Genomic DNA, 16166 nt, shown 5'->3' with positions numbered 1-16166 from the left:
GTATGAATATTACTTTCCAAATAATTAACATTAAATGTTCGTTGAATTCTGGTAAAGGTGTGGTATGGCCAATAGACAAAATTTGTTGGATTGACACTGTATTTAACATACATTCATTAAAAAAATTGAAATGAATAAAGAAACTTGCATCCCTGAAGTTAACACTTTCAAACTATCAGTGAAATGTTGAATTCTCCGTCTTTTGAGTTAACTAATGTAATCAGAACACCTAAAATACCATGTAATGTAGCCTACTTGGATATATAACAAATTCAAATGAAAAAAATGTCCGAAAAGAAAAACAGAATAGGAAATTCGCTATAAAACGACGTAATAGTAATAAATCGTGAATGTCTTCATATTTCGCTATTAGAACTCTATTTCGTAATTTGTCGTCATTATTTTATCCAAATATTATTAATCATAATCACTTAATTCGTAAAGATTAGTAAAAATCAATTGTATATCTAATATGTCGTGATTTTTGCGATGTCCATAAATACCCGACCCTGAGTATATAGTATAAAATCGCATGTGGTCAAGTGGTTAGCCTCTGACTTCCAACATTGAGACCCGGGTTTGAGTCCCTCCAGGTTCGTGATGGAATTTATGGTGGACAAAGGGGGCGAGAGGTAGTCCTCTCGGGGTTCATCTGTTTCCCTTCACCAATATCATCATCATTCCACCAATAGCCCACAGTCAACCTCACCCTGCAAGATTCACTTTCAGGCTTCCAAAAGACATTTAAAATGGACGAATCTTGCACACATTTGTGTTTAATGAAACTATTAAAAGTTTATATCGATATGCTTGAATTAAATTATGATAGTACTAGTATTTCATATTTGTGACACACAGATATTGTAAGTAATAACCTCAAAATAAATAAAAATCGAATTCCCGAAAACGCAATAATGATAAACGTTTCAACAGTTCAGCGTCTAACTGCAAAATAACACATTCCAGCGAAAGACCGTATCAGTGTATAGTAATTTGGAAGGCTTCCGCTAGAATACAATTCATCTTAGGTCGTATATCACACTATTTCATATTTGTAGGCCTACCACTAATTCATATTTGTAATAGGTCCTCTACGATTTTTACCGATGTGGCCCCTCTGCACCGACAGTAGTTCAATCAGTGGTTGAACAGTGAACAAGTGGTTGCTACGAAGTTTTGTTTTGAGTGACATTAATCAATAAACATATGTACATTTTACATTAATAATATTGAAAAAGGTGATATATTATTTCCCTACTAATATATACAGCATAGTTCATTGCGTTCTTGAAAATTATATGGACCCAACAACTCTGTTCTTTCGTGATCGTGTAATGAATTTTCTGTGTGAAAGGAGGAGATTGAGAAAGGAGTGTAAGTGAAAGCAATGAAGATGCAAAATATTGTAATTGTGTATTCCAAATTGCGAGTGTTGGTATAAGTGCTGCAAAGTAATGTTGAACTGTATTTTGAATTTCGCGCGCTAGCGGTATCGAGTTCTCGAGTTGTATTGGTATCACTGTTTCGCTATTCCTATGTAACAGAGAATTAGACACAGATTGCAGATAGGTTGTAGAGATGGCAAGTTTAATTAATTTGAAATAATCAATTCAGTTGTAATGGTTCACTGAAATTTTTCGTCACTTAATTCAGAGATGATCCGATGCCCGATACCAGTATGAACTAAATTGGGTTTCCATTTCTATATTCAGGGATATTTTTCAATACTACGTTTGCTTCACATTCAATTTTAGCGCACTGTAAGTCAGCATATTGCACAGGGAGAAAATTGAATATCTTTTCCAGGGGGACATTAAAAAGTTAATTGCTGATAAAAATATAGTCCAGAGTAATTAGCAGTGTTGGCCGACTGTAATGTTGTCGTGCTCAATTTACATTCAAGAAGAAATGAGAGTAGTTGTTATGTGCTGCATTAATAACATGTAAAATATGGAAACTATAAATTATACACCTGAAGGTGAGAAATGTCTCTTGCAGGAGCAAATTAATACTTTTCAGCTGGGGATGTCAGATTCTCAAATGGGGCCAATTGCCGACATCCCCCGTCAATTCGCAGTCTGATATTGCAGTTGAAATTTGGCGCGGAGAGAAACGAAGACTGTCTTCCTCTGATGGTCGAGATAATTGACAAAATATGAAGATATTAAAGACATTCGTAAACTTAAAAAATAGAGCGATGGATATATATAATGAATGTGTGTCCTTTCCCGAATTTTCCTTCACGTATTTTTATGGTGATCAAATATGATATTTGTTCAATTCAGCGGCACTAACAGTGCACCAACTTTGGCCAGATATGAGGATACAGCGACAACTGTGGCTAACCTTGTCACAGTCCTCGCTTTCCTGTCACTTAGATATCCCATCTTCTAACCCAATTTAACTTTCTCACGTTCCTCGGTCTCACGTCAGCAATCCCTACATCTAACCCACCTTATCACATTTCTCAGCTTTATGTAACTTGACCATTTCCTCATCTAACTCACTCTAACCGTGTTACAGTCCTCGATATCCTTGGCTATCCTAGGAATTCCATTCGTCCCGTTTTCCTGGGACAGTCCTGTTTTTCGGAAAAATTTCCAGATACCCTATCCCACATGTATTCCGATTTCCCTCTTTCTGAATATCTTTCTAGAACTGTGGTTTACATATTTTATATTATTTTTAAATATAATCACGTACCTAGCAGTCGGCCTGGGTAGCGCAGTCAGTATAGCGCTGACCTTCTGTGCTTGAGGTTGCGGCTTCGAACCCGGCCCAGATCGATGACATTTAAGTGTGCTTAGCGACTCGAAAATAAAAGAGGAAGTTTTCAATGGACCACAAATTAGAGATATAATGAAGGACAATCACTTCGAATCTTTGTTGGAAAGAAAAGAGAAAGCCGCCTGGATTGCATTCAAAGAGGTTGTATTAAATTTTCTGGGTAACCGTAGAAGTGAGAACTATGAAGAACTAGTGCAAAATTTACTGTTGGCGTATGAAACTATGGGTTGTAACATGTGCCTGAAAATTCACTTCCTTCACTCCCGAGAAGTGTGACGATTTCAGTGATGAGCATAGTGAGCGCTTTCATAAGAAAATTTTAACTATGAAAAGAAGATACCAAGGACAGTGGAGTATTATCGCCGCGGGCTCATGATTAACATGTCGGCATCATACAATAACGTGCGGTGTGCTTTTAAAACATAATTTTGCCAACCGATTGTTGCTCTGTAGGTTTCACTCTAAGCGTCACTTTGTCACGTCTACTTCCTCGATAAGAATAACCACTAGTGTGTTATATTGCTAAATGGTTATTATTATTATTATTATTATTATTATTGTTATTATTATTATTATTATTATTATTACTATTATTATTATTATTATTATTATTATTATTATTATTATTATTATTATTATTATTTCATATACGAGTACGTTGACATTCTTAACTCTTAATAATAACTCCTTAATAATAATTTTTAATCACATACCTTAATGTTCGTCCTCAGCACAAGACATTGCAACCTCGGTTTTAGTCCACGTGGATTAGACAAGTAGGTGTCATTTAATAATGGAAGCAGCTTATTGGTTGCAATATTGAAATTGAGGCGAGTGATTGGAGCGGCGACATAAGAAATTGAAAACAATAATACAATTAAAATTTCAAAGACCTGCCGATTGTTATGCACGAGGCCGCTCAAAGACCTGCCGAATGTTAACCATGAGAGCGCGGCGATAATACCATTATACTAGCAGACTATTGTTAAACTTTATCTCGTCATTTACCTGATGCCCAGCATAAAAGAAAATGCAGGGAAATAAAGGTGTAATCTTCTGAACAGTGATTATTTAACCTTATTGTAATTATATAAAGCAGTATTTTGAATAAATACAAATTCGAAATCTTCTCAAAAACCGTAACCAATAACTGATTTTTATTGTCATATTCGTATTCAGGAGGCTCAAATTATATAGAAAACATAATATCACATGCCCAGCTCAAAAAAAAAGTTAGAATTTGTTATGCAGTGTAATTGAATATGGGCTAAGAGTTGAGCCTCAGGGTCCAAACATCACCTACCTTATTTCATATTCCAGTAAGAACTTACAACGGCTTTGCTTCTAGTAAATACAAGTTAACGTGTTATTTCTTAGTGATAAACTGGCTGTAATAAATTCTATGAAGTACATATTATAATAAATTATGTTATAAAACAATGCAAAATATCATAAAATTATATATCAGATTTATTTAATATCTGTATACAATATAGAGGGCTATGGTTTTACTTCTCATAGGAGATTTGTTTTTCATTTTCAGTTCTGTCATATTATTACATATTTCTATTGCTGATGGGATCGGAGACTATATAACATCTCAACTCTCATTATAAAGGAATTCTAGAATCTAAATATTACAGATAACGAGGGATTTATTATTTCATAGATCCAATTTATTTTTATTCGAGTACATATGCATCTAGATTTATTAATTGTATGTTAATGGACGTCACGGTTGGATCCAGCCAATCAGAAGGAGTATGCTTATTTTCTCAATTCTTACATTCAATATTATCGAGGGAACCTAGCCCCTCTGCACAAACTTGTTGAACAGACGACAAAGCTTCGGCTTATCTAATTTGTGCACTCAAATATTCCAAAAGGTAAGAAAGTTTTGTTTAAGCGTTAGAAATGATAACGTTTGAGATTTCGGCACTTTTAATTATGTCACGCTATAACAAGTTTACAAAATCGTTTTATAATTAACATGCGTATCTTGTAGGTCTACTGCACGTTAGAGTTATTGTCACTCCCAAACATCAGTAATAAAAATGATTAATATTTTTATGTAATTTTCGTGAAACCTTTCGTTGATAAGCAAAACTAGCAACATGAGCAAAACGAGAAAATTGCGAATTTCTCTGCACTTTCTCTGCCAGTGATAGTGGTCCGTGATAATATCTAATGCCTTTATTATTATGTTGTAAGAATATTCATTTCCGAATATTGTGTCAGAGATTCCCTTTAGCCGCTTTGCACGGCTCTCGTTTCCTAGCGGGTTTAGGAATGGTTTTGTGGTACAGATACTAAGAAATTTCTCTTTCCGTAACGTTATAGGCCTACATGTGTTCTGTTGAATGTATCTATGGTTGAAATACCTTAGCCTATTAATCCATATAAATGCGAGCAGTCACTGCTGAATTCATTACATGTGTTGACATAGATGTGAACTGATTCTACGAGTTTTTCTACTATTACCGGTACTTCAGTTATTTCCGCCATGCTCATTTTTCCGTTGTTTTATTACCGTACTACAATGTAATTCAAAAGTAGGCCTACTTGAAACTGAAGCGTGAGACGTTGAAATATTACAGTAATTGAGATCACTGTGTTGATCGAACAAAAGGAGTTTTCATTTGGGTTATGCATTCCCGAAAATACCGTTTACTTGACTAAAATATTAATGATTTTATTAGTAGGCCTACTGGTAGGCACAAGAATTTCGAAGTTTCAAACCATGGATCTATCATTAAAAATATTACGATACAGCACGGCCAAAACTGTCCACTGCTGTGGAGTAACGGTTAGCATGCCTGACTGTTAAACGAGCAGGCCTGGGTTCAAATCCTGTTGGGGACAAGTTACTTGTTTGAGGTTTTTCCAAGGTTTTCCCTCAACCCAATAAGAGCAAATGCTGGGTAACTTTCGGCGCTAGACCCTGGATTCATTTCGCCGGTATTATCTCCTTTCATTTCAATCAGACGCTAGATAACCATAGCAGTTGATAAAACGTCCTTAAATAACCGACAAAAAAGTAAAATTTTATGTAATGAAAACAGCAAAAGACTTTGTCACGGTGTAAGACATTTTACTACGTTTTTCTAATAGTTTAAGATAATGACGATGTTCCATTTGTAATTACAGGGATCTAATCAGGAGGTTTGATTTAACTGGTTTTGTTGTTGCAAAGAAGAACTCTGAAAGACGAAAGTTAATCAGTGATATCACAGCTGCAGAGGTGCTTCAGAAAAGTAATTATATAGGACTAAGTACGATTAATTAATATGTATATAGTAGAGCCTACTGTAAGTCAAGTTTCGAGACATGTTAAAATGAGATATAGGCTATATTACAGTTTGAAAAATTCTAGGAAAAGGGATAGTCTGCAACCGTATAAACTAAAACCAGTTTTCGCAAAAAAATGACAAGGAGAAGTGGTATGATTTGACTTTAATTGTGCTAACAGATTCGGCTTAATAATAATGGGCTGGGTTATTTCTTCTGGAGAGACGAAGCACAATTCTTACTTAATGGAGGTGTTATCATAAGTAATTTCGAAATTTGTTCTGAAAATGGCCCCAATTTCAAATTCAATACCTAACGTCTACATGACTTGTAAGTACATGCCATTGTATTATATAGCTCCACTTTATCATTGATCCATATTACTTTTAAGAAGACAAAAATGTCATAATAGAGATTGTCACAGTAAACAGGGAGCACTCTACAGCATGCTACAGAACTTCGTCAATGGTAGACTGAAGAAATACGATCTGGGAAATGTAATCCCAATGCAAGCTGGCGAATCACAAAACAGTTTATTAATTCGATGGATCTTTAATTATCGTGCGAAGAGTAGGCAACTGAAGACAGTGTACTACTTCGACGATCTACAGATCTCAATCCTGCCAAATACGAGTTAAGGCCTACATATTTACTTTAAACAAGGTGTTTCTGTGGCACACCGAACAACCCTACGCAAGAAATTAGAAATATTCCAAGTTCCTTTCTGCAAAATGCTGTGTATGGTGTCGCAGATAGTAAGCTTATGGTGTAAGTTGAACAAAAGAACGACCTACTTATTCCGGGTATTTTGTAAAAATAATACCCTATTCTTTGACCAACACACTGATAAGTTTGCGTTTATTGTACTCTATGTCTTACAGTACCTATTTATAAATCTTTAAATTTTTAAGTGAATTCGAATGACTTCATAGGCCTATATTACAGATCCTGAGTAGCTTCCGCAGTATACACAGGTTTTTTAGTTGGTTATTTAACGTCGCTGTGTCAACTACGAGGCTGATGGAATTGGTGATAGCGAGACGAGGCCGAGGATTCGCCATAGATTATCTGACATTTACCTTACGGTTAGGGAAAACCTCGGAAAAACCCAACCAGATAATCACCCCAAGCGGGAATCGAACCTGCGTCCGAGCACAACTCCGAATCAGCAGGCAAACGCCTTAGCCGACTGAGCTACGCCGATGGCTTATACATAGGTCTTTGTGTAATACTAGCTGCGTATTTTATTTTCGACCTTGCTTCAAAATACATAATTGAAACCCATTAGAGCAGTGGTGGTTAGCCCTCGCTGAAATGTGCAAAGGATAAGCGTAGCCATCCCGTGTGCCCTGTCGTGCAGCAGGAAGAGGTAGAGAGCATACCCGCTAGCAGCTACGAGTGCACCATGGTGCACTGTGTTCTCCACGGTTAAGAAACGCTAGCCTCAGGGTGTCTGTGTTGACGACCGCTGCATTAGAGAATTGTCTGTACCATAGCTCTTTAAAATAATCGTATAAGTAACTGTTATCACACCTTGATGGAATATCCACGGCACGACCAGGCCATAAAGAGCCAAGGCGGAGCAGCCTCATGTCCACATATCTCAGCAGAGATGAACGATCATTCAAACTGAACAGAGGATAACTCTTCTCAACATGATAATCTCCCAGCCTTTATAGCTGGTATCTGAAATTCATCAGAATGCTGAGTGGGATCCGATCTCATATACTGTAAGAAGTTTCATCAGAAAATTCCCTGCACATCAGGACTCTAATCAGCGAACATTTCTTAACTCGAGTCCTAGTCATGTTATTTAGACCACGATGCTGGACTCGATGGCAAATATACATAGACCATGGATGTTTGGGCTCAGTATCTTCAGGATAGAATCAGAACTCATATCTTTGTCCCATCACTTCCAATTGCTCTTTTCCCAGTTGTTTGAGAACTGAAACCGATATTCCACGTACCATCCAAGTTACTTTTGAGAATAGTGTTAGTCTGTAAAAGATTGAATTAAAGTTTAACAGGAAATGAAATGTGACAAATTCTGACGAATTAATTTGACTTGCTGCTGACACTAATTCTGGCGAATGAAAAAGAATTAGTGGGACATAAACTTCTCATTTCCTTGCATAGTTGTATTACTACCACAACTCATTATTATTCTATCCAGTTGAATTGCTTATGTCTCCAATCCAGATGAATGTTTGTTTCTGTGTGTTAAATGTGTATAAAATAGCTGGCTGATGTGGTTCGAGAATTATGGGTTACTGCACCTGGGACACTATTTGTTCGCTTCGATCCAAGTGTGACTAGTTGAAAACCTAGAGAGGGTGATGGATTTTAAAAAGTGATACAAATCCTTAGCATGGCTTCCTCCCGGACAGAATTAGAGATGGGTGACCCATGTCATAGATTTAGAACAGGAAAAAGAACTCTGAACATAATAAAGGACTCCAAGCAAATACCGTCCACTGTTTATCATCCACTTTGCATTTCGTTGCTGAATAAAATCTTCAGTTAAAAGTGTCTTTTAGTGAGCTACTACTACTGCTGCTAATAATAATAATAATAATAATAATAATAATAATAATAATAATAATAATAATAATAATAAAATCTATTGGATCCATTAGAGATGATTGTTCTTGTCTTTTCTGATAAAGTGGGCAAGAGAGATCCATTATGTTTCTTCATGATCGCATAAAAAGCCCAAATTCATCCATCAAAATGAATATTACCTGTTCTAAATCTTATTCTAATAATCTTGTATTCGTGTTTCTCTCTCAGAACTTTCCCTTTTGAGGCCGTTTGAGTTGTAGACAACAACAATCCCGACAAGTGAAGGAAGTCAGAATCGCTTTAGCATAAAGATTTCTCCTTTTGAACTCAGTCAAATTAATTTGTTGAACTCTTACCTGTTATGTTTCTTGCGACATTAGCTCATTATAATCTGAATAGAAATTTGTCTTGCCAAGTTAGATTTAAATGCTGCATTTAAAAATATGAAGTCTTGTTTCCAAAATAAGATGGCATAGGTACCCATTACATGGCTAGATATATAATTCACCATATTTACATCTATTCTCAGTGCTGTTACTAATGTGAAGAATTTATTAGATTAACAGAAGAGAATTAATATTAATAATATCAACTTCCATTTTTTCAGGTAACTGAGCAGAAAATGATGGATGATCCTGAAATTGATTTCACGCTTTGTATGCAGCTCGTCATGTTAATTGTTTTAATGATAACTACACATAATAATGTGCCAGAACCTCATAAGTATATTCTACTTGTTCTCATGTATATGTTACTTGTAGAAGTAATTAAAAATATATGCTATCTTAAGATGTAAAGCATTGAGTTTCATTTCTTAATTAATAAACAAGTTCTAGCTTCCATTTGTTGATATTTTCAGACAATTTCTATGCACTCTATTTCTTTCAGGATTTACTTTCCATCCATTTACTCTAAGAAATCTTTTGTGATGTATTAGTCATTCAATTTCAGCGAATTCCAGTTTGCAACAATTATTTAGCTAATTGCACAAAAATTATTCATTTAAATTTTCATATTTCTACGATCACTAGTTCCAGTATATGCTGTCATTCGAACACTTAGAGAAATGAAAAACAGGTTCATCCATTAAGTGCGTACATTGAAACATGAAACGATAAGTGAATTATTTTGGTGCAATAATTGTTCGGAGGAATATTCTAACACTTATAAATGTAGTACAAATTTCGAGTAGTAAATATTTTTACTCAATGACTTTTCTCGAAATGAAAATTGATGTCCTTCAACTTCCAGGAATTAAATAGAAATATGGTATTCAGAATTCTTTCACGTAGGTGTGTGAACATTGATTCACATTTGCATCTCAGCCAATGTCGTAGATGAAGACTAAGGAGCTTCTCTGCTGACCTGAATCTGCTTTCGGACTTATTAACTAGTTGGTTTTCTTCGGAGATTTTTCATAACTGTAACAAAAAATTTGGTAATCCCTGAAGACTCATCGTTCTCAACTCACCAAAATGGCCTCCTGCTATAAGCAATGCCATCGACAGTAGATAACCTCACAGCAGGTATAGGGTAATCAAATAAGAGGTTAAAATTTATATTTCTAAGGGAAGAAGGAAAAAGAAATGGAAGAGAATGTGGAATATGTGTAGCAGCAATATTTTAAATAACTTACATTATTTTATTATGTTTTTGGATATGGCCAAAAAATTCACCTTGAAAGACATAACTGTATCATTTACTTTCAAATATAGGATAATGAATCATCGTTAATGGTTCAATCAGTGCTGTAGTTGGGCTGGTACGGGCCAGTATGCCATACCGTGATACCGTCTAAAATAAAAACTCACTGTTATCGTACCGGAAAAAAAATATAGACTGAAAATATATTAATTATGTTAAATAATCATTAATAGATTTTTAAATGCAGAATGTTAGCTATTTGAAAAACATTTTCATTTTGATATATATGGCATAAAAATAGTGGTTAGCATCTCATATTCTTTTGTTAAATGCTTGTCCATTCGTTGTTTTATCGAAAATCATAGTCTGGCACTACGAGAGCAGTTGTGATTTCTTAATTTCAAGTTTGCATACCGCCATCGTATTTATATTCCTAAGTAATTACACTAACTTCATGGCATAGTGCCTCAAGAAATCTGCTACACTGATTCCCTAATTTCAAAACTTGCATAGATGCCTTCACATAACACTAATTTTATGTTGTTGCACCTCAATAAATCTGCTGCACTGATTCACTAATTTTAAAACTCACTCAGACATAATGTCTGCTAGAAGAGGGAAATATTGTTACTTTTCGTTTGTTCATGAATCTTGAGTCCAGTTACATACTGTACATTCTATTCCAATTTCAACTAAAGAATGTGAATGAGCATTACTGTAATGAACGATATTTGCACTAAGAAAAGGAATACTTTTCCAGTAAAAGAGTTCTTAGGCTTTTGTTCCTAAAAATTGTTGGGCCAACAATGTCAGCGTTTAATTTCTTGCTTTATATGCAAATGTGACTGCGATCTGGAAGGAGGTCTGTAGAGGAGACTGCATGGCAAAGAAGCAACCTTGGAAAAGAAATGCAGTACGAGTCCATACAAAGTCTAGTCTAACCAAAGAGATTTCAACAGTACCGGTAGCACCTAAAATTTGTTTCCAACTACAGTACTGGGTTCAATTGAATAAATGTATGCAGAAACCGTCTAACCCTCATTTTTTCAGAGATGTAAACATTTGAGTTTAAAAAAACCTACAAGACCAGAACAGTAAACAGAAGAACTTGGATGGGATATACTTAACTTCATTATGCTTCCTAATGTTAGACCATTCGTAAATAGTCATTATGTTTTGCAGCCAAGAGGTAGAAGTTCTAATCTGGAATTCTTCCACTTTGAGGGATATATCATCTTTATGCACATGTGTTCATTTGTTTTTTGAGAGTTGTACGGAAAAAAAAAAGTTCCATAACCGCATTACTCACAGAAAATCTGCGGGTTCTAATCAATGAAAATGAATAGGGCATTAACTGAGCTACGGCTGGATCGATATCATTGTTATGTAGTGTAATGAATTGGAAAATAAATTAGTCTTTTATGTAAAATGTTTAATTTTATTTAGATAATGAATTGCAGAAACAATTTTTCACAATTTCAGTTTTTCATTTAGTTGTAATATTCATACAAAAACCTTTCAAGTGATGCAGAAATCCCACACCTCCAGTGCTCTGTGCACATTTCACAGTGGCAGTAATTCACAGTGAACTGCAGGAACACTACAACTCCAGGACATGTGGAATTATTAGAAACTAAAACAAAAATTCATCAGAGGCGAAGCATGCTATGAGACATTGAGACAGTTTCTACCCATCTTTATCTATGTTTAAAATAATTAAAATTCTAAGTTATATTAATGTTTGGAGTTACGAAGTTGCTGGTTACATCGATCAGTCAACATGAACTTCATTATTGTAAGACAACTTGCTTGCTGGTGCCGCACTCTTCCACAATATTCGATGACTGGACCTGTTGTAAGGAGAGATGGAGGCACGACGTAACACTATCTCTTTGGGTCTGCCATTCAGCTGGTTTCGGGCATGTGGACGAGTAACATGCGCATGTGTAGCACAGCTCGCCGTCAAACCTCTTAGGAATGCTGTGAGATATTCCCAATATTGTCTCAGTTCTCTCGCAACTAGCATGGCTGGCAGGCAACATTGCTACAATGAAAGGTTAATGTCTAGGCAACCGAGCATTAATGTTATGATGAATTATTACTTATCAGTAGGCCTGAGAAATATATGCCATTATTCTAACAGTGCGCTTCGTGCGCCTCTGACTTTAAGTATGTCTCAGAGTTGGGATGAGTTAATGCATTGTCTTTCGTTTGTTTGACTGAACTCATGCTTATTATCATGGTAAGTTAGTCCTCAGCATTTGGGTGGTTGAAAGCCACTCCTTTGACTCCGAAACACAACTATCTGCTAAAGAAAAATTTAAAGACATAATTTTCTTTGTTAAAGAAAATTTTCACTATTTTAAAGACATTTTATTTTTTGTCTGTAGAAAATACACCTAAATAACATTGATAAGTATCAGCCTTTTTATTTCACTATGATAAAATGATGGTGTATTACGTTTTTGTTTTACATAATTTTTCATTTCATATATTGTTGCAGTGAATAACAGACCACATTTTCAAATTTTCAAAGTAGAATGATAACCTGTTGCTAGAAAACACTGCCTTACATCTAGAAAAACTTCGTTCCTCTTATACAGGGACAATAAGGAAGTATTTGAAATAAATTTTACATAAGCATTATCTATCTCAAAATCTGTATCATTATTAATAAATTTCTTGATTTGAAATTAAGTCACAAATTTTACATACAGTAGAGCTAAATATCCATAATGTTTTCCAGTATTTTTTTCATCTTGTTTGCTACAATTTTCCTATTTCGTTTTCAAACTATTCAGTTTCGTCACAATATCATTGACTACATGTTATTTTGTGTCTGTAGAAAATAGACATTAAATAAAAAGATTACAATAGATTAGGTAAAAACAAGCTAGGCCTACACAGTGAGATTACATTAAACAAGTTTATCATCTGAGGTGATTTATTTGGAGAGTGATTGAATCTTTAAGAACCAAGAGACTTCAACTTATTTATTCTGTACATTTATTATTAATATTGTTTGGAGAAAAATTATGTGAAACATTAATGAAGGTAGGTATTTTACTTTATAACTTTAATGTAAGAAACCAGTAATTCTGAACGGCATGGACTGGAGCGAAATAGTTTTTACCCTGGTTTTGAAACCTTCATAATTTAAATGTTTAATATCCCCAGGTATCTTGTTATATAATAAGATACTGGTATTTACATTTCGAAGCAAGTACTGATGTAGATGCCTCAGCATCTGTTCATTATAATGGCAGAGCACTAGTTCCGAATGTTCCTCTACTAAATTCGGGGAGGATTGACACATCATCAGCCACACTACTGATGACAAGAGGAGAAAATGATCATTAAACTGAAGATCTTAGGTCAAGGTCGCCACAAAGAAGAAAAGACGACTGGAAAGAAATGAAAAGGAAAATGCAAAGAAACACTGGTCACTCTTACGTTTCCAAGAGAAGAAAAGTAATTTCTGAGAGGTCGGTCAAGGTTTTGTGTGGTGTCAAAGGTCGACTGAAGTGTTCTAAGTGATAGTGATACACAATACAGGATTGGCCACTGGATCTTGTGAGTTCTGTTGTATAGCGCTTCTTGACCAAGCACCAATCAGTAATTCCCTCCTCTTTCTCCACTTCTTGTTGTGTAGAATAGGGTTTTGGACGAGTATCTTGCATGTGCTGTGTTATTTTTGTAAATATCAGTGAACTTAGCGGCTGTAATTGAGCATTTTGTAAACGTAATATTATGGAAGAGAATGTATCACCAGTTGAAAAGAGTGGATGATCATGGAAACATATACCAGCTCCAGAATTAACGAAAAGAAACCATGCGAAATTAGTAAGGTTAGTATTCTTTTCTGATCCTGCGTGGGTCCTAGTGATGTCACTTCATATTATTGGACAAAAAGTGAACTTAAGAGAGACTCTAACACAATAACTTATTGCGTCTTTGATAGGTTGAATACCCTTGATATATCTTCTTACAAGAAAGTGCGACTGATATCTGATGGATGTGCTGCACAAAATAAAAATTCAACTTTTGTTGCTATGTGCATTTTTGGGGGTTTCACAAAAAGCCCCACCACATATATAGGAAATGGAGATGTTTTTTCCAATCACTGGTCACAGCTATATTCCTACGGATAGGGTATTTAGAAACATAGAGAGGAAAATTAAAAAGATGGAAGTTATAGTACAACCTGAAACAATATATGATATAATTTCAAGCCATGCAACACTTAAATTAGTAGGAAAAGACAGCAGTGTTGTTGACTTCAAGGGTGGTACGAAAATCTGGTTCATGGCAGTTTCAAATTTTCAGATGTAAACGCATTTATATAAAGCGCAGAATAGGAGATAGAACTGTGCGTGGTGAACTCGCATACAGAAATGATCTTGGAGTGTTTAGATATCTAGCCAAAAGGTATTGAAGCAAGTAATGCTATCTCTTTAGAGAAAATTCAGGATGTTGAAAAACTTTTGTGTGCTCACTATAGAGAAAATAAGAGAGTATTTGAGGAACTCAAGTTCTACGTGTATGTCATTGATGGTGCCATGAATAATCACCCATTGAACAATACTCAACATATAATGTGAATTAATGTAGATGTTAATCTTGTGATATGAAGCAACGTAGCCAGGAAAATTTGAGTTTTGATAAAACTTTTAATCAGTATTTCTTTTGTAGGTTATAAATTGAGTGATCGACTCAAATAAGAGGAGAACCCGCTTTTCTAAGAAAATTTAGTTTTTTTCGTCTCTAGAATGTTGTGTCATAATTGCAATATATCTTGCAATACTGTAGCTTACCCCATTGGAGTTTTAAATTTCCACCATAAATTCTCAGATTGTTCTCAGAATACTTAATTTCTCTTTTCCAAGATTTATGACATCCTTCTCTCTGACTGGACCACTCAGTTTATATTGTACTTTGTTATTTTGTAAAATGTACTCATGTAAATAATTTAAGAATTGGACACCTATTTTTTACATTGAATTTAAATCTATGCTTGAGGGAATGTTCTTCTGTAATAGTTTATTATGTTACTGTCAAATCCCTATGATCCCAATTGGTCACTTTCTAAACTCACATGTTCCAAATGGAGCACTCTCAGAACACTCATGATTCAAAGGTCATTGTCAAAACTGGTAGGATCCATAATTTAAAGCTAAATAACTTTTATTCCTGTATAAATAAATACAGTTACAAATCTGAATAGTAGGCCTACCAGTAGTTTTTAATCATTGCTCTTACATTTATTAACCTTCATTGTGAAGAAAATGGACTCCAAGCAGGTATTACAAATATGTTTTCCTTACTTGTGAACATTTTTATTTTTGGAGCAAGTGAGTTATGACTCTAACCTACTCAATTCAAAATGTATGATCTGCATTGCATCGAGTTTGTGAGGCACTAAAAGACGAATAAGCTTATTCAGATGCAAATGAATGTGTCTTGCATTAAGAAAATGCTCTAAAAGGCTTGTGCTACGATACAAAGTATGTCGAAATTACAGAACTTCCTCCTCCACCTTGTCCAATTCTCACTAGATGAGGTACTTGGTTAAAGGCTGCAGTGTTTCTTTGTAACCATTTTACAGCTACCTGTATATGCAATTTTTAGACGCTTTACCAAATGATTCTTCAGCTGTGAAAAAATACAAAGAACTAGCAGGTAATAATAATAATAATAATAATAATAATAATAATAATAATAATAATAATAATATTTATTTGTCAGAAACCAGTGTACAAGGCCTGGATATGACATCGTCAGGTTCGATAATACACACACACGCACACATACACTCACACATGCATAAACAAACTTAGCACAAATAAATATAGACAAATAATTATAAGCAAATAAACATACAT

Source organism: Periplaneta americana, chromosome 10 (assembly GCF_040183065.1).
Source record: "Periplaneta americana isolate PAMFEO1 chromosome 10, P.americana_PAMFEO1_priV1, whole genome shotgun sequence".
Lineage (NCBI taxonomy): Eukaryota > Metazoa > Arthropoda > Insecta > Blattodea > Blattidae > Periplaneta > Periplaneta americana.
This window is presented reverse-complemented; position numbering follows the sequence as displayed.